At 40.9% G+C, this 27,598-nt stretch overlaps 1 protein-coding gene and 1 pseudogene across 3 annotated transcripts in view; one reads left to right on the top strand and one right to left on the bottom strand.

Annotated features, from left to right (window-relative positions):
* The window catches only part of LOC126481100 (cuticle protein 21-like), an 89,949-nt gene that overhangs the window by 13,202 nt on the left and 49,149 nt on the right, over positions 1 to 27,598 (top strand). The gene's annotated exons all lie outside the window — the stretch shown is intronic.
* Positions 16,876 to 16,993, bottom strand: LOC126419796 (5S ribosomal RNA; annotated as a pseudogene).

Consider the following 27,598-nt stretch of genomic DNA (forward strand, 5'->3'; position numbering starts at 1 on the left):
AAAAGAACAACGTGCAGCATGGACATGTCATATGCCACGATACTGCTACTTCATGGACAAGTGTGGGGAGAATCATGATACAACGAGACTACAAAGAAGGTACCTGGAACAAACTCATCAACTTATATTTGGAAAGGCAGTCAGATCCTACAAATCCTATATCTCTCCTACATTAAAATTCACGTATTCCTAGCCCAAGAAGAACAGAAGAATGCAAGAAAGAAGAGAAGAACAGAAGATGCAAGACGAAGAAGGGCAGAAGACAACAAAATACCTTTCTCTCCTATCCTAAAAAGAAAATTTGAGGCACGGTAACTACTACAACCACCTCATCAAAAATAAACCTTGAATAGTCAAACAAACACAAACGAATGGCAAACAGAATATTAAGCGGTACCAACAAACATTATCCAGAAATAGATTCAGCAAAATGAACATCATTCTCCCTACCACATCACCAAATTGCCATACCGAACCAGGTGTGGTGTACCAAGACGTCATGGCACATATATTGGGTGACGATCGTCGGTAATCACCAACTTACTACAATCATCGAACTGCAATACTGCCCCTGGTGTGACAGCGAAGGAATACCAAGACGTCACCATATACTCAATAAACCTCAGTCATCATCATCGGTTAAAAATACTACTTCATGATGACAACATCAACAACTAAGACCCGGCATCGCATGCTAGAGTGCTTCTCACATGATTTGTGAGACCCATAAAATGAGTCGACACCTTCCAGCACTTCCATGGGGATCGTCGAACAAAGAAATGGAGAGAGTAAAAACAACCAGCGTAGATTATAAAAATTAGATATATGTGAATAATAATTACCTTCTTGCCATTTGTAAAAATAATTTTTTTATTAAATATCGAAAGTCCCTAATTTATAAATGACTCAAAATTTTTGAGAAAGAAACTGAATTAGAATAGTGATACAATCTCTTATTTCCTTTACATGAGGAATTAGAAAAAGAATTATGTAAGATTTCCTTCTGTAAAGAATGTTCATAACACTAGTACTGAGGATAGAATTAAGAGAAAAGCTTCTTCATTCTTGAAGAAGGAAAACAGTGATACATAAAATAAATAAATTAATGAAACAAAGTGACGCAACAGAGCTTTTGCGAACATTCACGCAATGCTTAACTAAAGAAAAGAAATAACCACACTAAGACATGATACACTATACACTAACGAGTTTAGAAAAATTAATATTGTAAAAGCAACTTTTGGAAATGGAAAAGAAAAACAGAGACAAGTAATGGCAATAACAAAGAAAATCAACCGTTGTAAAGCCTGTGCTTGCCTAACAACAAAACACAAATTGTGTAGTTAAAAACTAGAAACAATAGCTATAAAGAAATAATTATAAAATTGTTAAGAACGGCTGAGAAAGTTTATTTAAAAGAACAATTTTTGACTGAATTTGTCAATGTTTTCCTTGGCATTGACAGTCTCCAGACAAAAAATTTTGTCGCAAGGGAGGGGGGGGGGGGGGTGTATATAAGGTTGTGTGGTCTCCTGACCTTCATAGTCTGCACATCAAGACACTTCATTCGAACCCAAACTAGATAAGGTAGAGTCAATTTTGTATGAATTCATGTAAGCGATGTGCAAATCTAATAAGTAAATTGCAAGGGCTCACTGAGGTTGAAAAAGTCGAGGCTGGCATACACAGCATGACGGCCACAAGAATATTTGTTCTAGAGAGGCGGCTGGCCCGCTGGGAGGCCTGTCCCTTCAGAGGGGTGGGTCGGTGCACACCTACTTTGGCTGGAACGACCGCCCAGAGAGGACAGTTTTTGCTAGAGCGAAAGGATAACAACCCCCGTGTTTGACTTAAAAAAAAGTTCCGCTACATTGTGTAGGAGGGCCTGAAGATGCATTTTTTGAGAGAGCGATTGCGTAGTTATGGAGTTTGCACAGGAGGACAGTATACGCGTAACGGAGATGCTACATCTTCCGCATTGGTCGACTTAAACGAAACGTCACTCTCCCATTTAAAAGAGCAACGCTGATTGGCGGAATATTTCTGACGCAACGAGCCAGAGGAGTGAGGGAAGACAGCAAATGATATACCCTTGCAACTTTTCCAGAAAAAGGGGCCATTCCCTTGTCGCTCTTGGAGTGGGAACACGTTATGAGAGCGAGTGCGCTCGTATGTGTACGCAAAGAGCAAGGAACAAAGTCTCTCCGCAGTACTTCACTGGGAGAGCACCTCTGTCGTTAGCGAATCGGAGTGATACGCTATATTGAGTCGCTTGTGATTAAGCGTTGTTCACTGTGTTGCCCGCCACACTTATTGTGTGTTGTGGACATGGACAGAGTTAAACGCCTGTGAGCAAGTATGGAGTGGCATCACGGTGGACTGTTTATCTGACTGGTGTACCACGCTAGTAGTTAGACTTGTCTTCATCAAGGCATAGCGAGAGTTTGAATGGCGAAGGCCAATTCAGATAGAAAGAGATAGTTGTGTTATTTGTCAGGAGCGAGCTACGCAGGCAGCAGTCATTGCAGCTCACGGTATTGTGCGCTACAGTGTATGCGAGCCCCATCTGTCCTCCATGACAGTACACTCCATTACCGTTCTCATGCAACATCCTCGACCGTACCTAGAAAAGTTATTCAAGTTGTATAGGTGTGGCTCTCAGCCATTCTGCCAACTAAATAAAATTCTTAAAGAAAAGGGAGAAGAGAACTTTTCCATACTTTGTAAAATAATACACTCCTGGAAATGGAAAAAAGAACACATTGACACCGGTGTGTCACCCCACCATACTTGCTCCGGACACTGCGAGAGGGCTGTACAAGCAATGATCACACGCACGGCACAGCGGACACACCAGGAACCGCTGTGTTGGCCGTCGAATGGCGCTAGCTGCGCAGCATTTGTGCACCGCCGCCGTCAGTGTCAGCCAGTTTGCAGTGGCATACGGAGCTCCATCGCAGTCTTTAACACTGGTAGCATGCCGCGATAGCGTGGACGTGAACCGTATGTGCAGTTGACGGACTTTGAGCGCGGGCGTATAGTGGGCATGCGGCAGGTCGGGTGGACGTACCGCCGAATTGCTCAACACGTGGGGCGTGAGGTCTCCACAGTACATCGATATTGTCGCCAGTGGTCGGCGGAAGGTGCACGTGCCCGTCGACCTGGGACCGGACCGCAGCGACGCACAGATGCACGCCAAGACCATAGGATCCTACGCAGTGCCGTAGGGGACCGCACCGCCACTTCCCAGCAAATTAGGGACACTGTTGCTCCTGGGATATCGGCGAGGACCATTCGCTACCGTCTCCATGAAGCTGGGCTACGGTCCCGCACACCGTTAGGCCGTCTTCCGCTCACGCCCCAACATCGTGCAGCCCGCCTCCAGTGATGTCGCGACAGGCGTGAATGGAGGGACGAATGGAGACGTGTCGTCTTCAGCGATGAGAGTCGCTTCTGCCTTGGTGCCAATGATGGTCGTATGCGTGTTTGGCGCCGTGCAGGTGAGCGCCACAATCAGGACTGCATACGACCGAGGCACACAGGGCCAACACCCGGCATCATGGTGTGGGGAGCGATCTCCTACACTGGCCGTACACCACTGGTGATCGTCGAGGGGACACTGAATAGTGCACGGTACATCCAAACCGTCATCGAACCCATCGTTCTACCATTCCTAGACCGGCAAGGGAACTTGCTGTTCCAACAGGACAATGCACGTCCGCATGTATCCCGTGCCACCAAACGTGCTCTAGAAGGTGTAAGTCAACTACCCTGGCCAGCAAGATCTCCGGATCTGTCCCCCATTGAGCATGTTTGGGACTGGATGAAGTGTCGTCTCACGCGGTCTGCACGTCCAGCACGAACGCTGGTCCAACTGAGGCGCCAGGTGGAAATGGCATGGCAAGCCGTTCCACAGGACTACATCCAGCATCTCTACGATCGTCTCCATGGGAGAATAGCAGCCTGCATTGCTGCGAAAGGTGGATATACACTGTACTAGTGCCGACATTGTGCATGCTCTGTTGCCTGTGTCTATGTGCCTGTGGTTCTGTCAGTGTGATCATGTGATGTATCTGACCCCAGGAATGTGTCAATAAAGTTTCCCCTTCCTGGGACAATGAATTCATGGTGTTCTTATTTCAATTTCCAGGAGTGTAGAATTCCTACCCATAAGAGGCAATCTAATGTTCCGAAAAGAACCAGGAAACTTGTTAATTTATAAAAAAAAGTTTCACCTGATTTCTCAGAATTTTTTGCAATAAATAATATTTTTCGTCTGTTAAAAGTTTTTCTTACTCTAATGAGCAATACTCCAGTACCCAAGTATTCCACTAGTTATGTAAGAATATTTTTGTGTCTTTTCCTTACAGTGGTCAACTCCAGAAGATATTTGTTGCTGAATGTTTTTCAAGCAGTTCTTGTTGATATATTAGGAGCGTCTGTCTGACTTCTGTAGTAGTGTGAGGTGGAAATTATTTCTTGCAGGAGCCAAATGGTACTTGTTGAATCAATCCATTGAGCAACACAGTGTTTACATTCATCTTTTATAAACGATTTAATGAACATATACATTTCCATTTGCAATTTTTCATGCGAATTTAGTATGATTGATTGAGGTGTACTGATGAAGTAAGATATTACAAGATTAATCTTTCATTATGATTCGAAGAGTACAGGCTATTTGTAATCATTTATTAATGCTCACAATGGTTTAACATAATACAGTATGGAGAAGCGGTAAGATATGGTTACATTGGGCTATAACTGAAAATCTAGATGAGGAACGTTATCTTTGGTTTTTAAAACACAAGAAAATATAATGTTTAATGAATAGAAGATTCCTGATTCATAACTGCAGACTGAGATATTTTTCTGGTTGAATTTCTATGTACTGATGTCATTTGATTTTGTAGTGTGTGGAAACACAAATTTTTGTACTTTTAAGGTAATATTTCTGTCTGATGTATTAACGTTATTTTTCTTTCATATATTTAGTAGTCTGGGATATTTGTTTTCACACCTGGACGCTGGTGCATTTTTCAGGCTTTGTATTGAATATATTACTGAAATGACTGAACAAGTACTACTAAAACTTAAAACCAATTTTCTGTGCGTGCATGTGCGCGCGTGTGTGTGTGTGTGTGTGTGTGTGTGTGTGTGTGTGTGTGTGCGTGATTTACGAAATTCACTGATAAAATTTCTCTGCAACGTGAAGGAAATTTGTGTTATTTACAGTTTAAGAGTTCAGCATGTGTAGGTTTTGGACATACTAAAAGAATATTTTTGAGGTTGTTCAATATAAAGTACTGATGGCTGTTAAGTTTACATAAATTTATAGGTGCACTTTAGACTGAGAAATCACTATCAACATGTAACAGATATTTTCTTCATCGAGGTGAGGAAGATTTTTGCAACGATTCAGAATGCGGCATTCGAACTGTAAGAAACAGAGTCAGAGGGATTTCTGGCATCATTAAAATAATGAAACTTGTGACCTCTTGCCAGCTGTGCAAAGTGCGAGCTTGAGAATAAAATGTAGAATCCGATAAGCAAGACGAGACAATTTCGTTGGTGCTTTTACTTTACCTCTAGTACAGTAGAAGGAGGTGTTCTAATAACCGAACACGAAACGCAATCTATTCTAAAGTTAAAGACAAGCAAACTGTGTGCAATGACTTGTGTGTAGATGTTCTGAGTTCAGCGGTAAAGCACTGGATACTGACTGCTGGAGTGATACTATTGACGGCGATCCATTAGTGGGATGGGACATAAGGTTCGCCGCTCGTTCTAGTGTTGTTTAGGAAGAATTGATTATGTAGAGGTACGTGGGCTCATAAGAATTATTCTGTCCTAAGATACATTTTTAAAATGAAAGGAAACAATGAGACAAAATTTTTGAATAATGCAGTTACTGCTGTCTTATTCATCTATCGTACAAACTGATTTTTTTTTTTTTTTTTTAGATACTCTGGGAGAGTACCTCTTGTTGTGGTGTTCGGGAAAAATAGCATGTAAACTAAACATACATAGAAGGACTGAGTCGGTCTTTAAGATGTTCTTGGATCGCTTAATTACGGTTACTTCCCATGATAAGCGGGAGTTTCGTATCATCGGTAGCACAAATTATAAGTGTCACAACAGATGCAAACGCAGTTTACATCCTTTGCTGAGCATGGACGAGAGAATCTAAAACGCTGTTTAGGCATCCACTCCAAAAATTTGTGATAAATATGTTGGTATGTACCTTCGTGACCTACATCGATGTGAGCGAAAATAATAAGAAAAAATATAATACATACAATTGCATGCTGTAGCGCTGAAATGTAAAAACGCATGAGGGATACCCATATGGTAACGACAATTATCAGAGATGGATGCAAATGATAATTCGTGTTCAAATACAATGACATATAAAAATCATAAATGTTGAAGTTAAAATAAAATTGGAGCATTAAGTGCTAGCGGTCTAAAATGGAAGCTATTAAAAGTCAGGTGTAAAACAGATACATAACTAATCATATTACATTTGCAAATGAATTACCCAGACTTTTTAATACGATTAGTTTCATATCCCTTTTACAAACGTCTTGAAATAACTCTCACTTTTGCTATTTAACCTTGTCTATAACTGGCGGTGAAATACTACTCCGCAACTCACAGCTCACTAACGCCATTTGCGGTATGCTTCGGTCACTTGGCGCACGCTCAGTGTGTTGCTGTGCTAAACTATGTGCACATCCCAGATATAAACAGCTGTACCTCCGATATGTCAGCATGGCGACAGATCTATCTAGGTATGACTTTCTTTTACATTCATTGATGTATGTTGCATTCCTGAACAAGGTAATCTGTTTTCTTTTTTTCCCTCTTTTTATTCCTTGATTTTTCGTGGTGTGCAGTATACATTTTTATGACACAGCTGGCCACGAGGTGTGACTATTTTATATTCCGTTCTGCCGGGTTTTATAGCTAAAACTTTCCCTATTTACCACGTTATAACACTGAAACCAATTACCATACGAGTACCAAACTTGGCAGCATTAATGTCAAGGACATGGGGAAGAGAAATAATGGAGAATCAATTTAATTGAAACACTTTTAAGGTGCTGCTACGGTAATCATACAATTACTTAGCAGAAACGCCCGTCGGTGTCCAGAAGAGTTTGAAAGCGCAGGATTGCATTCTGCACAGCAGAAAGAAGAAAGTCCGTGGTTATGCTGGCTACCTCTCTTGATATGCCGCGCTTCAGATGAGCACATGTTCCTTTCGTAAGCCCTGTGCTTCAGGTAGCCCCACAACCGGAAAGTACAAGGAGTGAGATTGTTCCGGCCAAGCATTTGGAAACGTTCGGCTGATAATTCGATCGTTTCCAAATGTATGTCGGAGAAGCAGGTGATCACGAGGGGTGGGCGGTGGGGCCTCATCTTGCATGAAAACCGTTGAGTTCAATGCGTCTGTCTCCTGTAGGGCGGGTATGACGCTGGCGATGCATATCGCAGTAACGCTGGCCAGTGACACTGCACGTCTTTGGTCCTTGAGCGCCAACCTGTTCAAAAAAGACAAGGCCAATGATGAACGTAGCCGTGAAGCCACACCATATGGTGGCACTTTCGACATACGGAGGAAGTTCATGCGCAGTGGAGATCCCCACACTCGGCAATTGTGTGTGTTTACCTCACACGTCAGAGAAACATGAGTTTCGTCTACCCATAGGATGGTTCAGGGCCAGCCCCCATCAACCTCAGTCCTTGGGAGAAAGTGGAGGGCGAAAGTCAACACGCCGTTGTGCGTCCTGTGGTACAAGCTGCTGTACGATATGGATCTTGTACGGATACCATTTTATAATGGTTCGAAGTACCATCCGTACAGTGGACCACGAGATGTTCAATTGTCGTGAGATACCACACGCACTGTACACGATCGCGAATTCCGAACAGCGTTGTTTGTCATAGCAACCATTTCATCAACCACGTGTAATGCAAGCGGTCGTCGCCTTATTCTGGGAGAGATTCCCGGTTCTCAAGTTGATTCGAACTTCTTCATCATGCCCCGCACAACAGGCAGGGAAAGAGAACCCTTCTGTAATCTTTTCAGCCAGCCGGTGATATTCTCGAAGCGCAGCCGCATCATTATTATTGTTTTGATGATAGAGTTTCACCAATAATGCCCTGCTCCTTTTTTCCCGGGTTCGATTCCCGGCGGGGTCAGAGATTTTCTCTGCCTCGTGATGGCTGGGTGTTGTGTGCTGTCCTTAGGTTAGTCAGGTTTAAGTAGTTCTAAGTTCTAGGGGACTTATGACCACAGCAGTTGAGTCCCATAGTGCTCAGAGCCATTTGAACCAACCTGCTCCTTTTGGCCAAGCTCATGTTGGCTTGTCAACAAGTGCACTGGGACTGGTCGGGTTTGTGACACTATGAATCACGATGACTCATCACGGCACCTGGTGGGCGTAGTTGGAACTGGACGGTGGCGCTGTGACGTACGGAAATCATGCACTCCGTACTCAGGACATTAATGATACCAAGTAGGGTACACGTACAGTATTTAATTTCCATGTTATAACGTGTTAAATAGGGAAAGTTTAATTATAACCCTGAATATTTGACGAGGGAAATTATTTGCTCGGACATTCTGTATGCTTGTATCTCATGTGCTCAGCACCATTTAATATCAGTAAGTCTTAGTAAAATTCCTTGCTAGTAACTCAAAATTTACAAAATGGCGCCATGCCACTCCACGCGAAATGTAGTGTTTTTTGTGTAGGCCAGTCTGAAGACACCCGAATCAGGCGAAATGCTTAATTAGTAAATAAACAACAGTTGCAACCCTGCAGCGAAGACTGTTTGTGCCTCCATCGTATGTTACTGGTTGCTGTTCCATCCCTACCACAGACTGGTGAAAGTTCCGGAGGAAATCTCCGCTCGACTGATTCCAGCAGATCCCGCCTACTGTATTTGTAACATATGGAAGCCCCTACCCCAGCTCAGCACGGCGGTCGGCCTGAGGGCATTTCTCACAGACAGATGAGCAGCAGTTGCGCCACTAGCTGGGGGGGGGGGGGGGGGGAATCTGGATCGCCACGTTCGCCACGCCCCCCGACTCCCTCGCGGCCTCGCCGACTGACCCCGAGATCTGCTCTGCCGCAGTCCGCGAGCGGGATGGAGCTGCTCAACCAGTTCACTACGCAGACGTCACTGACTGAGCACACACCGCGAAAGTCAGTAGGTTTTCCCACATATTCGACGGTGGAGGGAAGGGTTCCAGTAAATGTACCGACGTCGCATCCAGAGTCTTCACCAGTTTTACAACCACACCTTATAAACAAAAAACACGTTCAAAAAACCCATTTATAACACCAATGGACGTTGAGAATACAGCAGGGTTCTTCGATCTCTAGTAATTATGTCTGATGAGCGAATAATTGTGTCTGATGAGAGAGTGTATTATTTCTAATGGTCCAGTTGTACGTGTCTCTTCTATTCCTCCTCAAAGTATTAATTTCCAATGTAAACGGGAAATGTCCGTTGTCTATTTTGAGAGTGATGGAAGGAGAGCTGAAACAGGGACAAATCCATTTATTAAGCCAGGGCTGAGCGGGATAGCCACGCGGTCTTAAGCGACTTGTCAAGGCTCGCGCGGCTGCCCCTGTCGGAGGTTCGAGTCCTCCATCGGGAATGAGCGTGTGTGTCGTCATTAGCGTAAATTATTTTAAGTTACATTAAGTAGTGTGTAAGTTTAGGGACCGATGACCTCAGCAGTTTGGCCCCATAAGACCTTACCACAAATTTCCAAAATTAAGCCAGGTGATAATCTGTGGCATATCTATAGCAAAAAACGTCCAAGCTACCACGCAGCGTCGCATACCGCGCAGTGGAATGTGCAGGAAATGCGGATGTGATGGAAGCGTGGAAGGATCATCCTCGAACAGGACACACTGCATACTCCACCAACAGTTGTGTTTAGCCGAGCGGTCTAAGGCGCTGCAGTCATGGACTGAGCGGCTGGTCCCGGCGGAGGTTCCAGTCCTCCCTCGGGCATGGTTGTGTGTGTTTGTCCTTAGGATAATTTAGGTTAAGTAGTGTGTAAGCTTAGGGACTGATGATCTTAGCAGTTAAGACCCATAAGATTTCACACACATTTGAACATTTCAACAGTTGTGTTTGAAGGAGGAACGATTAAGATTTTGTATTTATCTTAGACAGAAGCGTTGGAAATTTTCTCCTTGGTAGAGTTCTTGCAGTTATTACTGACTCAGTCTATTAAAAAGATTAGTTCTACGAGAAGCAATACCTTTATATGAGTGGAAGAATGTTTTGTGTTCATAATTCAGTGGTCAAGGTTCATTTTAGAAAGTGAAGTGATTTAAAAGTATGCTAATTTTATTGATAGTCAATCTATTGTATGCAGTTTTTAACACGTTGTCTGAAGCTACGGCTATCATTTACTTCTTATACTCACGCACTTTCTACAGTTGTTTAGTTAATGGCGCAGTAGTAGTGGAACAGTTTTACTGCTGCTCTAGGACCCACAGTTTATGAATTTCATGCTGTTAACATAATTTTCCCAGGGAATTTTTATATGGCCCCCTTAATGCAATGGTTCAGCCGAGCCAAAATATAAGACAACGGTATATTTTTGCTGAACTGTAATGCTCGTGACTGGAAGCTATCAAATAACTTTAAATAATACCCTCTTTCTTTTTTGAAAGTGAAACAACATATGTTGACATTAAAATTCGTTGTACTTTTTGAAAGACTTAATACCCCTTCAACAAAGCCCTCTAACTCTAAAACAACAAGCAGGCGTAAATTGATATTCCCCTAAGATTCTCTTGCCTTTTGCAACATAATGGCAATTGCTTTCAGTCTTTAAGAAAATTATTTTATTTCACTCGAAACCCTAAGACGCCCTAGGAATCTTCTCTGCACTTCTTCAGACACATTATCACTAGACGTAAATACAGTATGTTGATCTACATCTATACTCCGCAGGCCGCATCGTGTACCACTGTCACATCCCACTTTTCCGTTCCATTTCTTAGGAAGAACAATAACTGCTGGCAAGCCTGCACTTGCGATCGAATCTCTCTAATTTTATCTTTGTGGTCCTTCCGTGAGATATAGGTAGAAGGAAGCAATATAATGGTTGACTCTTACAGGACAATACGCTCTCGGAAGTGTTGCAGAACGCCTCTCTTGCAGGGCCTGCAACTGGAATTGGATGAGCATCTCTGTAATGCCTTCGCGCTTCTTAATGGGACCTGTAACGAAACACGGTGCTCTTATTTGGCTCTTCTTCTGTCAGTTCAAATGGTTCAAATGGCTCTGAGTACTATGGGACTTAACATCTGAGGTCATCAGTCCCCTAGAACTTAGAACAACTTAAACCTAACTAATCTAAGGACATCACACACATCCATACCCGAGGCAGTATTCGAACCTGCGACAGTAGCGGTCGCGCGGTTCCAGGCTGTAGCGCCTAGAACCGCTCGGCCACCTCGGCCGTCTCTCTAAGCTCAATAGTGCTGGATCTCTCAAGGCATCAGTGTCATCTGCAACAGCGACATCGTGAAGTTCGTGTGTTGTTGATAGTGGAACTTCTCTGTGGACGTAAGAAGCCACTAGTTTTATGCTGGTTTTGTTGTTCTCAATTTCTTCAGTTATTTTCGTCTACTGAAACCGGAAAAAGAGCACAGCTCATTCTGTTTACAGAAAGTATATGGTAGGATTACAAGCAAATATTACAAAAGTCCGTCTCCTGCAAGATCCTAGAGCGTATCTTAAACTATAATGACATTCCTGCAAGAAAGGAATCTTCTCTCAAAAAATTAACTCTTTAGAAAATAAAAGGAAAAAAAAAGAAAAGAAAAGAAAAACTATTTCTGTGAAGTAAACCTCACTTTATTCACACAAGGTATCTTCCTACTAAATCCATCCCTACCTAAATTTATGACAGGCTTTGGACACTGACAATCATTGTTAACTATACCGTAGTTGGACCACAAATGTTCTCTTTACAGAAAAATGATTTATGGGATTGTTCACTGACGATAGTGTGGGAAAAGAGGCAGTGAGACATTCAGGAAGTATTTGGACAGAGGTTCCGTGCGGTGGGTAAACTGACAGAATCCAATAGGAGCAGAGTAGAAGATTAGTGGTAAATTTCTCGAGAAATCACATCGCTCAAAAATTCGTAGCTAATACTGAGAAGCGATTTGAAATGAGACGAACGCGTTAAATCAGTATTAGGGAAGGGAGTTGGAAGACAGGGAATGGTTTGGAATTCTATGAATTTGCCGCGCATCAGTAAAGAAAGTCGCACACAAGAAACTAATGCGAGAAGTTCTATCCTCCAGCGATTAAAATTCTCATACCGTAGCCATGAGAGCAGACATCGAACGTATATCAGAGAAGCGTAATTGCAAAGGGTCGGTATAGCTCATACGAAAGAGGGACAGATATGCTGGGGAAACTTAAACGAGACTCGTTGGCAGAAAGGCGACTTAGTTCTCGTGAAATGTGCTGTTGGGTAAATTTACAGAACAGGGATCGGAGGAAGACTCTGGTGCCCCCAAAGTATACCTTGCATAGGAATCACAAGAATAAGAGAGATTAGACACATAGATACGTATATACAATGGAAATAGGTAGCTTATTTTTCTTCGTTTTGCCTGTCGTGACTTTTTTTACAGCGTGTTCCATTTTATATTCTAACTGATAGAGAGGAGATAAAATATTGAAATTCCGTACAATGTAGAGTGTAAAGTGATATTTGAGTGCACAATTAGCCCCGAAAGTTTCTGCCTCGAAAAGAGTTATTTAACGGTAATTTGCATGTTTTCAGACATTAAGGAGTTATGGAATCCAAACTCAGATCTTGTCATGGATCAAGGTTTCACACCCTGAAACTCTTAAAAATGTTCGTTACCCAGGACTTGAGGTAGGTACTTATGAACTTGTGGTGTCACCGCCAGACACCACACTTGCTAGGTGGTAGCCTTTAAATCGTCCGCGGTCCGTTAGTATACGTCGGACCCGCGTGTCGCCACTGTCAGTGATTGCAGACCGAGCGCCGCCACACGGCAGGTCTAGAGAGACCTCCTAGCACTCGCCCCAGTTGTACAGCCGACTTTGCTAGCGATGGTTCACTGACAAATTACGCTCTCATTTGCCGAGACGATAGTTAGCATAGCCTTCAGCTACGTCATTTGCTAGCAAGGCGCCATTATCATTTGCTATTTATCTTGTGATGCATGTACCGTCAGACCGATGTTCACCAATTATGGATTAAAGTTACGTATTCCAGAAGCTACGTACCTTTTTTGCTAGTCTCTATTCCTTTAACTGTTCCAGACCTCACGCCAGCCTGCGTGATCTTAAACGCGTGCCTTCGGCTTCCTCTCATAGTGGCTTGGCTGTCTTGCCAAGTCACAACAGAACTTATGAGGTAGGTACTTATGAAGCATCTGCAATAATCTTTGTAGTAAAAGCTAATGTTTACCAACAATTAAGAAATCACAATTCGGGAGGAATCCGAACACATGGGTGTCTGAGAGCTAGGCAACCCACACTGCATGGAGTGTATCTGCAGTTCTCTCGGCTTTCAGACCAGCGGTAAAGATTAAATGCCACAAGTGACAACAATGGCATAGCAACAACTTCCCCAAAGCAACACATTTTTCGCTGCAGAGTGAAGTTGTGCTCTGAACATTTATATAAAAAGAACGCAACTTCTTACTGTGTTATCTAATTGACAGAAAACTGGAGACATTATTGAAGCGTTAAAGCTTTTTACAGTATCGGGCGATATGAGCACACTATACATATTCTATTCTTTCATCTCAAAACGTTGTCGGTCTCGGGTTCGAATCCCACCACTGCTTAAATTTTGATAAATAATCAGCATAGGCGGCGGAAGACATCCGGCATAAGAAGTCACCCGCGTCCTGCCAACGGCGTTGTCAAAGAGGGCGGAGGAGAGGGCAAATGTTCGGGACACTCTCTTGTCCTAGGAGTGGGAAATTTCCCCTAAAGGCGGAAGAATCAGCAGTGATCAACGGCATGAGGATGTAGAAGGCAATGGAAACTACTGCATTAAAGACACGTAACGTGTATCCACAAAGCATGTTGCCTGTAATTGAAAAGTGTCATGATGATCTCCCCATTGGTAAAAGATTCTGGAATAGTAACCCATTCGGATCTCCGGGAGGGGACTGCCAACGGGGAGGTGACTATGACAAATAGACTGAATAATCAACTAGAGGATAACGTTCTACGAATCGGGGCGTGGAATGTCAGAAGCTTGAACGTGGTAGGAAAACTAGTGAATCTGAAAAGGGAAATGCAGAGACTCACTCTAGATATAGTAGGGATCAGTGAAGTGAAATGGAAGGAAGAGAATGATTTCTGGTCAGATGAGTATAGGGCTATATCAACAGCAGCAGAAAGTGGTATAGTGGGAGTAGGATTCGTTATGCATAGGAGGGTAAGGCAGGGAGTGTGATACTGTTATCAGTTCAGTGATAAGGTTGTCATGAGAATCGATAGCAAACTAACGACAACGGTAGCTTAGGTACATATGCCGACGTCGTAAGATGAAGATGAAGAGATAAAGAAAGTATGTGAAGATATTGAAAGGGTAGTACAGCACGTAAAGGGGGACGAAAATCTAATAGTCATGGGAGACTGGAATGCAGTAGTAGGGGAAGGAGTAGAAGAAAAGGTTACAGGAGAATATGGGCTTGGGACAAGGAATGAGAGAGGAGAAAGACTAATTGAGTTCTCTAACAAGTTTCAGCTAGTAATAGCGAATACTACGTTCAAGTATCACAAGAGGAGGAGATATACTTGGAAAAGGTCGGGTGATACGGGAATATTTCAATTAGATTACATCATGGTCAGACAGAGATTCTGCAATCAGATACTGGATGATAAGGCGTACCCAGGAACAGATATAGAATCAGATCACAATATAATAGCGATGAAGAGTAGGCTGAATTTTAAGACATTAGTCAGGAAGAATCAATACGCAGAGAAGTGGGATACAGAAGTACTAAGGAATGACGACATACTGTAAGTAGGCTGTTTATGTTTTCTTATTGGCAACGTTACGTAGCAGTCCGTGGGTACTTTGCATTGTTGTAATACTCGCCATTGTAGTGTTCTATTCTTTTGTAAAGCCTGTTTTACTACAAATGTTATCTGTATTGTTATGTTCTTTAATGATGTATTCTGTACTTTTGTTATTGTATTCTTATGTTATAAAATTGTAGTGGACACCAGTTCATCAAATTAAGTAACTTGTAAGTTACATTTCACTGCACACATTTCTGTTGGTCATAGTATATGGACAATATGTGAGAAGTAGGGACTGATAGTGTTTGCACGTGTGTTAACGATTCGGCAAGGGACTGGATAACAGCATTGCTGGTTCTAAGGACAATTCCAAAAACTTTGTGAGTGCACAAGTGGTGGTTTATGGACTTGCTATATTCTCCGCAAGACTCTTCGATGGTGATTGTGCACCTGCACAGTCGCAACAGATGGCTGCTGGCCGTCTCTACAAGGACTACAGTAGGTCTGCATCTTTGATGGCCCACCAATACCATTATTTCTACAAGGACTGCAGTGGGTCTGCACCTCTGGTGGCCCACCAATACCACAATCTCTACCAGGACTCCAGTCGGTCTGCTCTGTGATGACCTACCTACCAATATTCTTCAAAACTTCGAATGACTCTGCTGTGGGTTTGCTCCATTGTGGCCCATTACCTGTCAGCATGTCAAGAGTCAGCACTGTCTTTCCGTTGGAAGGACAACACTACTTCTTCAAGACTGCATGGAAATCCACTACTTCTGTGTGCAATTTCTTTTACTAATGAGACTTTGTGAAAAAAAACTGTAATTACTATTATGATGAATGATCAGGACTATCTTTATGGACTGTGAGAAAATTTTAGCTTTTGACCAACATTGTATTAATAAGTGTGTGCATTTGATTTCTTTCTTACTGTAACTGTGAAAAATTTTTTCAAATCTGTATTGGCCAGTGCCCAAAACAATTTGTAAAATTTTTTGTGGGGAGCATGGGGGCTATGTAAGTAGGCTGTTTATGTTTTCTTATTGGCAACGTTACGTAGCAGTCTGTGGCTGCTTTGCATTGTTGTAATACTCGCCATTGTAGTGTTAGGCAGCTGGATGTGAACAGCGCGTAGCGTTGCGCAGTTGGAGGTGAGCCGCCAGCAGCGGTGGATGTGGGGAGAGAGATGGCGGAGTTTTGTAATTTGTCATGAACTGCTATATATATTATGACTATCAAGGTAAATACATTGTTTGTTCTCTATTAATATCTTTCATTTGCTAACTATCCCTATCAGTAGTTAGTGCCTTCCGTAGTTTGAATCTTTTGTTTAGCTGGCAGTAGTGGCGCTCGCTGTACTGCAGTAGTTCGAGTAATGAAGATTTTTGTGAGGTAAGTGATTTGTGAAAGGTATAGTTTACTGTTAGTCAGGGCCCATTCTTTCGTAGGGATTTTTTGAAAGTCAGATTGCGTTGCGCTAAAAATATTGTGTGTTAGGTTAAGCACAGTCATTTGTAATTGTTCAAAAAGGGGAAGTTTCAATACACTTGAAGTTTTCTAAAGCTATAGATACAGCGATAAGGAATATCTCAGTAGGCAGTACAGTTGAAGAGGAATGTACATTGGACATCTCTAAAAAGGGCCATCATAGAAGTCGGAAAGGCAGCGGATAGGAGAGGCTTGTGGTCAGCACACCGATCGTCCGGTCGTTACGATGGTTTTCGTTGACCAGAGACGCTACTATTCGGTCGAGTAGCTCCTCAATTGGCATCACGAGGCTGAGCGCACCCTTAAAAATGGCAACAGCGCATGGCGGCCCGGATGGTCACCCATCCAAGTGGTGGCCACGCCCGACAGCGCTAAACTTCGGTGATCTGACGGGAACCGGTGCAACCACTGCGGCACAGCCGTTGCCCATCGTGAAACATGGACTGTGAGAAAACCGGAACGGAAGAGAATCGAGGCATTTGAGGTGTAGTGCTACAGACGAACATCGGAAATTAGGTGGACCGATAAAGTAAGGAATGAGGAGGTTCTGCGCAGATTCGGAGAGGAAAGGAGTATGTAGGAGATAAGGAGAAGGGACAGGATGGTAGGACATTGTTAAGACATGAGGGAATGACTTCTATGGTACTAGACGGAAGTGCAGAGGGCAAAAACTGTAGAGGAAGACAGAGACTGGAATACATCCATCAAATAATTGAGGACATAGGTTGCAAGTGAGATGAAGAGGTTGTCGCAGAAGAGGAATTCGTGGCGGGCCGCATCAAACCAGTCAGAAGACTGATGGCCAAAAAAAAAAAAAAAAAAGTTTCAACTTTCGACGCATCCATCGCTTTTTCTCTTTCTGGTAGACGATTAAACAGAGTGGATACTATGAATTTACATACAAGCAACGTCAGAATGTTCCCCTGCTGTAACATAGGTCTCATGCGATAAATTTTATGCTCACGGGTAAACATTTTTGTTCGTTTTTCATCTTTATTCCAACAACATTTCCAGAGCAACGGTCCTTAATACGACGTGCCAGTACCATATGGATATGCTTTCGTTCTTGGTTCACTTTTCAGCTTCAGGAGTATGTCAGCTCCGCGATTGTGTAATGAGGTTTATTTGATACTAAAACTCAGGGTGGTCGAAGATATTAAATCCTTTCGCGATAGAAATTAAACAGTTTATTTCATTTCGTAAAATGTTTTGTATGGAATGTTGTCGTTTATGGTGCCAGAACAAGGACATGGCGGCGGTGAGAGAAGAAATGCTTACATGCTTTTGAGATGTGAATCTGAAAAAGAGTGGAAGGTGTTAAATAGACATCTAAAATGAGGAATGAGGTTGTGTTTCACAGGGTGAATGAGAATATACAAATACTGGAAACAAGAGGAGGAGAGGTAATTGACTAGGGCGCTGGATAACAAGAAACTGTATAACAAACGATGCGTTGGAAGGTATGATGACCGGGAAGAGCATCAGAAGAAGAAGAAGATACCCACCAGTTAACGAAATAAGGACAACTTCATCACTCGCACTTGCAGTGAAGGACCTGTCTAATGCGCAGAACACATCATCATTTGATTTACTGCAAGGTGGAGGTTTAGCGTTTCTTAAAAAAAAGAAAAATCTATGAAAATGACAGACGGACTAAACCGTTTATCTGGGGAGATCTTGAGTACGTATGATGCCTTTCGCAGGTGGCGCTCTTACAAGCTAATTCTCACAGGATGGCTCAGTTAATAAGTTCTTCTCATATGCCTACGGCGACAGCTGTTACATATACCTTCAGTCGCTGATCTCTTACCAAATATGTCACACGTCCAGTTTTTCCTTTTCTTTTGGGACGAGATACTGCCTATGGGACGAACTGAACACACAAGTCTATTCTAATCTTTGTAATTACCATTTATGATTTCTTATATACCACAGAAAACTTCAGAACAGATTTCCTCGTCTCAATCCAGACATAAAACTAATGTCCCACGACTTCTGTTTTATTGGGGAGTCACGTCCTGATTCAATTATACCAATATTGTATTGTATATTTCCCCGGAAGTTTAAAATTTAACGCCCTGTCGCTATCAGGGTCTCTAGAGGCGCCGAACTGCATCGGATCAGCAGGGATAACACAGGAAATTGTTTGAGGCCTTATTGAAAAGTCCATCTACAGTTTTCCTAAAGTGATTTAGAAAAACCGAAGAAAACATAGTACACTATGGCTGAACTTCTTAGTATTAGTAAACATGTTTCGGGGATTAGTACATCATTAGCTATGCATAATTATTTTTAAATCTTAATTATACTATTCTGTAAACAGTAATGTAAGTATTTACTCAGTTTGGTGAACAAGTCATAAACAACATTGGCTGCATTGTTTAATATGTGAGAGAATAGGAGTTAGTGCAGGGACGAGACAGAGCTCGAATATAGCAAATGATTGGGCTGCGGCACAGAGTTTTGTAACAGTTGTAAGTTTTTCACATGTTTTCTGGCATTGTAAGTAATTCACATTTACTATGTCGGGACAAAGTTGAATGAGCACAGGTAGTCAATAAGATCCTTGACCATGTGTTTAAGTTTACCTATTGTTCTCATGCTCACCTGTCAGTTATGCAGCGCTGGGGCATTCTTATTTGAGGCATACTGGCGAGCAGTTGAGGTTTTAGAGAAGGAGATTTGATATTTGTGAATCTGAGAGAAATTGTCTGGAATACTTTATTATGGAGATTAAAACTTGTTTGTATACGTATGTTATTGATTCTATTCATGGAGGAGGTTTTCGGGAGAAATTTTCCTAGGTAACGAAAGAAAGCGCAAGAACGAAATATTTGTTAGTCAGAACGATTAATTGAATGACATCTTTGTCTCTCAGATGACCAACAACATTCATGATTAGTGTTCATTTGAGCCTTTTCTTTTCATTATGTCACAAATAACGCGATTGGTTGGAATTCTGTAATTTTTCTCCTGACAGAACTTGTACTTGTTAGTGTTTTCTTACGTTGTACAGAGATTTTTGACAATAATCAGAGTTTAATTTTTCAAGAAGGCTTTTCTTTAAAGCAAAACCTTCCTCCAGCACTCTTAGTCAAGTTTTGAATATTTTATGGTGCGTGAGTTGCACCTTACGCCAGACAAGGCCTCATATCGTTTCTGGCAAGCACAAAGTAAATTTAATAGTGAGTAGTTTATTTTTTCTTTAGCCGCTGAAACTGTTGATTTCTGTTTCTTCTCACGAAATAAATCCCAGAATGACAGTGCGATGAAACTATTTTTAGTAATATATATGCGTTTATATGTGTTTCATCTGTTTTTTCTCTTTACTGAATTTGATCCGTAGAAGGACAAGGTCAACGCACTGATAAAATAATGCAATGATATATCCTCGGCGTCACTGACAAACTGATCTGTTTCTGCGTACGGATAGGGTTCCTTCGTGAGCTGTTTTCTCTGTACGATTTATTTCAGTTCTCTGCAGTTCTTCGTGTTCTAATTGAGCCGCAAAATTTTCTTTTTTGCAGCTTTTCAACTTATTGACAGATCAATGTAACGTCCACGTGATAAATGTTTGGCTACAGTGCGACGAGAGGAAATTATGCCTCTAACAGTTATAAACATTATGTATTCGACGTATGAAAAAACAGTGAAAACTTATAAATATTAATTATTTATATAATATTCTATGATGTAATTAGACATATCGATGTGTATCATACAAAGACAATGATAATTGTAAATTCATTTTATGATCTGCGTTTGTCTTCCTTTGTTTTTACCTTTTGTTGGATGGCTTTTGTACGTTCCGGACGCATATCGAACTGAGGTCTGTTAAGAAATTGTAATTATTTGTTAATTATTACTTGAAAATAGAGTTCATTATTATTATAAACAGGAGTGAATAATTATTTGTAACTTTAATTCCTCTCTCAGTAAGCATTATCTGTGTTAATTATTTCTTTCCGCTGCAAGAAGCGCAGCCATTGATGGTAGCGATTTGTATCGCGTTTTTGTCTGTGTTTTCCTTAGAAACAAATCAAATGTTTGCTTGATGAGGTCTAAATAGAGCACAATATGAAAGTATAGTTTATAGAATTTAATAATCATTTCAAATACTTACTTATTTGGTCTAACAATAGAAAGCCTCTATCAATTGTCTGCCGCCATCTTAACAATTATCTCAGCGGCAAATTCAAATTACGCAACTCTGCAGACATAAATGCCGAACGTAATACAAATGTGTAAAAATAAATGTGCACTGGTGGTCCCGAACTCATTTTAATGAAAATGATTCGAATCAGATTGGTTCTTTAAAAATAGTGCTCATAGCACGATCGTTATAACAAACTTTTCTAGTTGATGTATGGGGCTGAAATTAATTACGCACGAGTTGCGAAGAATATTGTTTCAGGTAACATACGTCAGTGTTGTGCGCGGCTGATATTCGGTGGTTTTAATGATCATTTTGCTGAAGATAACTGTTTCCATCATAATCCATAGTTGTATAGAATCCGTTGTATGAACTGTGATTTAGTGACACTTACACAACTTATAGACAACACTTTAACACGATGTTAACTTGGAGTTCTTTAGCAACTTGATCAAATCTTTAGCCGGGAGAAAAATTCATTAGTAATTACTCATTGTAATAAAACAAAATTATTACAGATGTTCATGTTCTAGTAATTAAATAGTAGCACACTAACAACATTTGCTGCGTGTGCAATATCAAATTAAAATCAGTACTTGCAGCCATAAGTAGTAATAATTGAATATTCTGGCTGCAAGAATAATATTTTTGAGTGTTATTTGTGTATATGTGTTAGTTATAAGATCATTTTGTGTCAACTGGTGCTTGTTAGTGATTTATATATTTGTTGTACTATATTGGTGATAGAATGGTTAAACAATAGAAAAATAAACTGAATGAGCATACTGATGCAGAGATGATATCAGAGTCTGAGGTAGAACAATCTACCCATATTTCTGTCGAATTATTAGAAAATTTAATTATGAATGATAATTTAGAAACTGATGTCCCAAGTGATAGTAAAACTGAGGAGTTGCCAAATCAAACTAACGCTCCTGCATTCAACCAGTTAGGAATTAATGACAATATTTCTTCTGGGCAAGGGGCAGAAGTTAGCAATGCTCAAGCTATGTCCATACAGGATATGCTAACAGCATTATTTGAAAAGTTTACTATTAAAGAGCAGGAGCGTGAAAAACAACGCGAGCTTAAAGAGCAGGAGCGTGAAAGACAATGTCAGCAGGAAAAGAAAAAACGTAGACAGGAAAAGCTTATAGAAAAACAGCAACAGGAGCTCAGGAACCAAGAAAAGGAAAAGAAATTTATGGAAAATATAAACAATATTTTTCTGGAAAGAGATAAAGAAATTGTCCGTAGGATAAATCAAGTGTTGGTCGATCGTGATAATGCTATTACTACCCATTTTAAGCAGGAGACTGATGCAGTAAAAACCACTATTGAACCGTTAACAAACATTACAGTTCAGGTCAATAGTCTTCAGACTGAAGTAGATAGACTAGAGAACCAATTCAAAGCCTTGGCTACCGCTGAGGAAACAATGCAGGAGGACATTCCCTCGGAAATCCGAAAGCAAGTCCGAACAGAAGTAGCCAGGGTGCTGAGCTCTGATAATCAAAACTTTGAAAATCTGACAGTATGCAGTAATGACAACACTGGTACTGACAGGCAAAAGATCGCAGATAATCTGACGGCGAATATTAATGCACCACAAGGAAGACCAAATTTTGGTAATCAACCGATATTACCAGAGCAATATGTGACACCAAGGAACAATAATAGTGGAATAGAATGTACTTGTAATAAAGTAACCACACCACCTGCGAGTGATAGCAATTCCATGTACTTAACTACTTTGATGCATGAAGAAAGCCTAATTAAGCATAGACAGTTTCAAATATTTAACGAAGAAAGCAAGAAAGACATACATCCAGTAGTTTTCATTCGATACTTCAAAAATGTTCTTCCAAAATCATGCTCGGAAGTACAGAAAATACAGTTTGTGGTTTCACATATTTCTGGTGATGCGTCGCTCTGGGCATTAAATGTAACAGAAACTTGCAAGACTTTCCACGACTTTGAGAAGGCGTTCCTTGCTCAATTCTGGTCAGCGTCTACTCAAGAGCGACTCCGTAAAATTGTTTACAATGCAGAAATGTACAATCCGAAGTCAGGATCCTTAAGAAAGTACTTTGAAAAATATATTAACATGACCTGGTACTGGGATGAGCCGGTAACCACCAGAGACTTATTGCGAGTGTTAAAAGCTAGATTACCTATACATATTAGAGAAAAATTATTTAATGTTACAGACACCGATCTGAAAGAATTTCTGTCTGTAATTGATTCTCTGGATCTAGTGCAAGAAGACGCCAGAAAAAATTCTGACGTGATCAGCAATAATAATAGTCCTGATAGAAAAAATTCGTGGAATGGAAATAATGGAAATAGGGGCGAAGGTAGTCCAAAGAAAAATAAAAGTAAAGCTTATAGTAACGGAAAATACAATAATAAAAATAGTAGTAGGAATCTCTACAACCAAAATTTTGGTTATTCTAATAATAATAACAGTAATTATCAAAAGCCGAAGAACACCAACAAGCGAATGGTAATCAGAGGCCGTACCACAATGAAAACCCAAACAATAACAATAGCAACCGAAAGAGACGAAATGACAACAGGTCAGACAGTCCATATAAAGACAACCCTAAAAATTGCGGGGTGACAGTGAATATTGGCGACAGCCAGGGCCAAGTCATTGGCAGCCGCAGCAAAATTCTATCAGTTCAGGTCAGCCCATAAATTATGTACAGGCTATACCTATACCAAGCAATCAATATCCACCGTGGTGGGATCCAAGCAGGCCTCCTCTGACTGAAAACTCACAAAATGTTAGAATAGTGGAGGTACCTTCGGAAACAAAACGAAACACTCAGAAGCCAACAAACTATTTTCGGTCCCTGTAGGCCTTCACCAGGTGACCGAGGCCAACAATGAAGGCAATAGGTCGACAGAACAAAAAATAAACATGACACGGTATCAGGATAGCAACAGGATCGAAGATGAGCTATATCAGGAACCTGCTGTCTCTGATAAGCCATAAAGGGAAAGTATTCAAGCAAGTGTCACCGGAGCTGTAAATGGTGTAACAACTACTATTCTGCTTGACACAGGTGCGAATGTATCAGTTATGAGAACGCAGTTTTTCAAGAAGGTATCGGAGATAAGAAGATTGCCGATTTTGACGGTTGCGAATTGTAAGGTTATAGGGGCATTGGGAAAAAAGGCACAGAGTATAAAATACCAGACACAGGTGGAAGTTTCCTTGGGAAATGATCGCTTATTATGCACGTTCCTACTAATGCATAACTTGTCCATACCGGTGCTTCTGGGTCTTGACTTCCTTCGGGAAAGAGATGCTGTAATTGATCTCGCCCGTGGGACATGTGCACTTAAGTACCAACAGCGACCCATAACATTAATGCTGAATCGGGAGTTCGGTGTGAATCTTCTGCTGATGAGAAAAATGAATCTTTCTGTCAGCAAACAGAAGTTGTCAGTGTTGGATCATAAGCACCCACAGATGTGTCATAAAAATCGAAATAACGATGCACCCAGCAACGTAAGTGACATCGTCACAACAATATAAGAGAAAGTACAGGAGGCAACTTGCATTAATGCTTCAGAGGCTAGACAATTAACAGAATTATTATCCGGATACCTCGAAGTATTCAATGAACGCCCCGGAATCATAAAAGATTACTAGTATAACATGAAAGTATATCCGCATAAGACCTATTGCAGAGCATCTTACTCAATCCCCTGGAATAAGAAAAACGAAGTGATGAAAGAAATCCGAAAAATGGTGGATTGGGACATTATTGAAACATCTAATTCGCCATATAGCAATCCCCTATTAGCAATAACCAAAGCAGATAAAAGTATACGCTTAGTTCTCGACGCACGAGACATCAATAAGATTATAGTGCCAGTGCGAACGAGACCTGAAAATTTAGACGAACAAATCCAGATGTTTTTGGCAAGAAATATCTAACCTCACTCGATTTGCGTTCGTCATTTTGGCAAATCCTCTTATCAGAAGAATCCATGCAATATACCGCCTTTGTGTTTCGAGGCCGAAGCTATCAATTTCGTGTTCTTCCCTTTGGATTAAATATTAGTGCCGGTGTGTTCATAGCAGCGTTGGATCACGTACTTGGACCCCAGTTATTAGATCGAGTCACAGCATATGTTGATGACCTATTTCTAGCAACAGATACCTGGGAAGAACACCTTGATTTAATACAAAATGTGCTAGACAAGTTTCTAGCAAGAGGAGTAACAGTAAATTTGAAAAAAATCCAAGTTTGCTAGGGAGGAAATAAAATTCCTTCGTCATGTAATATCGCCACAAGGTATAAAACCAGACCCTAGCAAAATGGAGGCAATTGCAAATTTTCCGTACCCACGCACGAAGAAACAACTTAAAAGTTTCATTGGGTTAGCATCTTTCTTCAGAAGATTTTTAACAGCTCAACAGCTTAACAGTGAAGCGTTATTGAGTTTGCTAAAGAAAAACGCACGATGGTGCTGGACATCGAAATGCAAAGAAGACTTTGACAGTATCAAAGAGGCACTTATCAATGCACCAATTTTACATCAGCCGGATATGTCAAAGGATTTCTTTATTGTAACAGATGCATCAAATTATGGGCTCGGAGCATGCCTGTTTCAAATAGAAAACATCAACAACAAGCTAGAAGTCAAGATGATTGGATTTGCAACTAGGATCCTAACCAAATGTGAACGATCCTACACTGTGACCGAACTTGAGGCATTTGCCGTAGTATTTGCCTTTAAAAAATTTAGATACTATGTTTACGGGAAACATGTCAATGTTTTATGTGACCACCAAGCTCTGAGTTTCATGTTAACATGCAAATTACTGCACGGGCGCTTAGCTCGATGGACTCTCGCCTCGCAAGAGTATGACTTTGAAATTAGACATATCCATGGACCAGTTAATGTAATTGCCGACGCATTATCTAGGCTACCACGAGGATTACCAGCGTTTGCAGCTCTAGTAGAAAGTTCTACAGAATATAAAATTCTTCTTATAAAGGACAAAGCTAATAGACAAAAATATTTAGCGTTGTGGTAAAGGGTAAAACAATGTCAAGAAAAGGATCCGATATGGAAGAACATTAGGGACGCATTGTGTCAGCAAGATGATAGTGCTTTCCACCAATATTACCAGTTGAACAATGACATTTTATTTTACAAATCTGATAATCCTAATAGTAGATGGCGAGTGTGCATTCCATCAGACCTGCTGGATGATTTATTTGGTTAACGCATCGGGCAAGGGGGCACTTCGGCATTATTAAGTGTACTATGAAGATAAGTCAATATTGTTATTACCCAAATTTAAAAAGAAGAGTTCAAGAACTTGTCAGAACCTGTAAAATATGCCAAAAGGTCAAACCGAGCAATATTTGCAGAGATATTGAACTACACCCTATTATTGCAAAATGTCCGCGCCAGATTGCAGCCATCGACATTGCAGGACCCCTACCAACTGCCAGAGGAGGAGTGAAACACGTGCTTGCAGTGTATGATTTATTTTCAAAATACGTGAAAATGTACCCACTTAGAGCATCGACTGCCAGTAGCATTGCAAAAAGATTGACAAACGATTACCTCAAATCTGTCGGGTGCCCATCGATAGTCATAACAGATAATGCCACGTATTTTACTGGAGAAAGGTGGAAGAACCTTATGGATGAATATAACATCAAACATGTCCTAATTTCAAGGTTTTCACCGAGCAGTAACCCGGTTGAAAGAACTTTCAGGGAACTCAACCGGTTCATCCGAACGTACGCCCACAACAGGCACATTAAGTGGGTGGAATACCTAAATAGTTTCATGGAAACGTATAATAATTTAGCACATATGACAACTGGTTTCACGACCAGTGAACTAATGAATGAACAGAAAAACGAAGGGGACGAATGGGTTAATCCAATACCGAAGATTGAAGAGGAGAAATTATCAGAAGGAACTAGATACAGCTCTACAGAATATAAATCGCCAAGCGGAGCTCCGCAAGGCGAAGTTTGACAAAAAACTTACTAAGACACAACAATATTGTATCGATGAGCTAGTATTGTTGAGGATGCATCCCAAGGCAGCGATAATAAAAAAATGGCAATTACTGTATGAAGGACCATATAAAATAGCTAATATCCCACATGAGGGGTGCTATATACTAGAGGATGTCAATACAGGAAAGAGGAAAGGACTGTATTGTCGTAAAGACTTAAAAAAATATTTGCAATAGGAAAACCAATTTAATGTTGGAATATGCAAAGGACCAATCAGAAGCGCAAGTGCACTACCCCATAACTGTAAATATAATGTTTATGGTAAAATATTTAGCAGTAATAATGTGATAATATTATGTATGTATTAGTTTATAAGCTTTTATGTCAAATATTACACTGTAATATTCTTGAAATTTTTTGAACAAGGAGTAGAGAATCCCCATAATAAATGTATTTTTACCCTAAAAGGAATCAATAACTTGATAAACACTTGAGTGTTATTGCATTAAATGAGAGAAATTTTACCTTTCTATACGTAGGATAGAAATGATTAAAATACTTAAGTAATATATTTGTTCGTGTGTAAGAATGGATATAACAAAAATATTTTCATAAGATCGAGTCATGTAGTCCCACACACGTAGCGAGTGTTGGTGGTGTGTGAGCTGTGTGACAGAAAAAAAATAAACAAATAAAATATGAAATAAACTGCTTTCACCACTAGTGAAGCGAAATCTGAATGTGTACTGATTTACGTACACGGTTTCATTACGAAGTCAGTTAAAATGCTCTTATGAGCAACATTATGGTTAGATAAACCGAACATGGACATCTGTCCCAAAAACATGGTAAATAACAATCCCAAAAAAAATAG

This window comes from Schistocerca serialis, chromosome 1 (genome assembly GCF_023864345.2).
Source record: "Schistocerca serialis cubense isolate TAMUIC-IGC-003099 chromosome 1, iqSchSeri2.2, whole genome shotgun sequence".
In the NCBI taxonomy this organism is placed as follows: domain Eukaryota; kingdom Metazoa; phylum Arthropoda; class Insecta; order Orthoptera; family Acrididae; genus Schistocerca; species Schistocerca serialis.